At 38.0% G+C, this 2,101-nt stretch overlaps 1 non-coding gene across 1 annotated transcript; it reads left to right on the forward strand.

Annotated features, from left to right (window-relative positions):
* The first annotated feature begins 1,056 nt into the window (after positions 1 to 1,056).
* On the forward strand, positions 1,057 to 1,163 carry LOC146954424 (small nucleolar RNA R71). The gene has a single exon (XR_015025229.1). It is a non-coding gene; the product is annotated as a small nucleolar RNA R71 (small nucleolar RNA).
* Positions 1,164 to 2,101: the final 938 nt, after the last annotated feature.

Consider the following 2,101-nt stretch of genomic DNA (forward strand, 5'->3'; position numbering starts at 1 on the left):
TTAAGCTTGGGTGGCAACTTATTTTGGATGATGGCACTACATTCCTCCGTAAGGTTCACCGTTTCACTTTCCTCAATTTTTCTCTTTTTTGAAAGAATTTCTTTTAAAAATTTAGCATATGTGGGCATTTGAGTTAGGACATCGGTGAAGGGAACATCAATGTAGATTTTATTCATCATTTCAATGAATTTTTTAAATTGCTCATCAAGCTTAGACTTGGCAAATCTTTGAGGGAAAGGAATCTTTGGTTTGAAGGGAGGTAGTGTAACTTCCTCACTTTGTGGTTTCTCACTCTCTTCTTTAGCCATCTCACCTTGTGGTTCACTAGTCTCTTCCTCACTAGGCTTGACTCTTAAGGGGTCTTCTAATTGCTTACCACTCCTAAGTGTAACGGCGTTCATTCTAGGTTGGCAAAATTGAACAACTAGAGAGAGCTGAGCCTCTAGGACCTTGTTGTGAGAGAAGATAGATTCTACTTTTGATGTAAGTGAAACAAAAGAGTCATTCAAAAGTCTAGTTTGATTTGCAAGCTCCTTGAGCTGCTCGGATTGGTTAAGAAGATAATTTTCCATTAAAAGTTCAAGATTAGACTTTTGAATAACCTTTTGGTCATTAGCATAACTTGGTGTTGTTGTTCCTTGAACCAAGGGATTTTCATTAGGGCTTTGGTCAAAACTTACCCCTTGGTTGTTTTGAATAAAGTTTATTTGCTCAACACTACCTAGTTTGCATTCACTACATGTTTTACAAGGCGATGTAGGAGTAGTATCACTAACATTAAGCTTTTCAAATTTGTGGGTTAGTGCATCAATCCTAGAAGCAAGGTGGTCATAGTTAGAGACTTCGTACATACCTGCCCTCTTTTTGGAGGGTGAAGATTTTGTAGCGAGCTCTTCATCAGTCCATAGAAAGAGATTTCGAGCCATGTCTTCAATCAACGCATAGGCTGTTTCGAAGTCTTTGTTCATTAGAGCACCACCTGCAGCTGTATCAACAAAGATTTTAGTAGCATGAGATAAACCATTGTAAAAAGTGTGGATGATCAACCATTCCTCTAGTCCATGGAGGGGGCAAAGTTTAAGCATATCCTTAAAACGTCCCCATGAATCATGAAGAGATTCCCCCTCTTTTTGAGTAAATTGAAAAAGCTTTGCCCTTAGTTGGCAGATTTTTGATGGGGGAAGGAAACGGATGAGAAATTCACGCTTCAATTGGTCCCATGAAGTGATGGAACCAACTCTTAGGGAATGGAACCAATTGAGAGCCTTGTCTTTTAGAGAAAAAGGGAAGAGATGTAGTCTCAATGTTTCTTGGTTTTTCTTATATGTTACGGTGAGCCGCCAAAAGGTTGAGATATGGAGATTAGGATCCTCATCGGGGGATCCCGAAAAATAATTTTGCTGCACCATTTTAAGTTGGGCAGGCTTGATTTCAAAATCTTCATCTTCAACCGTTGGATACACAATAATAGCATATGGCTCTTCCGTTGAAGGAGTCACGTATTCTTTAAGAGCACGTCTTTCAGCCATGTTGGTATTATTTTTATGCTTTCCAAGAAGTTAATGGTGAAGAAAGAAAAAAATTAAAAAGTTAAAAATAAAAAGAAAAGAGAAAGAAGAGAGAATTCTAATCACTAAGAAAAAGCTAATTAAATTAGTTAACTCCCCGGCAACGGCGCCAAAAAACTTGATAGGGCCAAACCGCAAGTGCACGGCCTATCGAAGTAATAGTAGTAAGTAGAGTTATCGTTCCGCTAGGGAGTTGTTCAACTTAATTAACTTTTAGTGAATGATTAGAGGAGAGAAAGTTAATGAAAGAGAGTTTTATTGCTGAAGGTAAAAACAATAATAATAGAGGGCCTTAGGATCATTGGTTCATCATAATGACTAATCCTTCACTAGACAAAACCTAAACATCTAATTTCATGATTTACACACTAATTTCTAAAGACCGGTTTCCCTTAGCCCCTCACCTTTCCGATGAAGGTCCGATGAGAGTTTACTTCTAGCAACCAAGCCTATTTCACTGACATGATTACTAGAAGATGCATAGAGGATTGAAACTACTCTTTGTCTCAATAGTTGCAAATACTATTTCACTG

Source organism: Medicago sativa, chromosome 1 (assembly GCF_051527215.1).
Source record: "Medicago sativa cultivar Bolivia chromosome 1, Bolivia_mono, whole genome shotgun sequence".
NCBI lineage: Eukaryota > Viridiplantae > Streptophyta > Magnoliopsida > Fabales > Fabaceae > Medicago > Medicago sativa.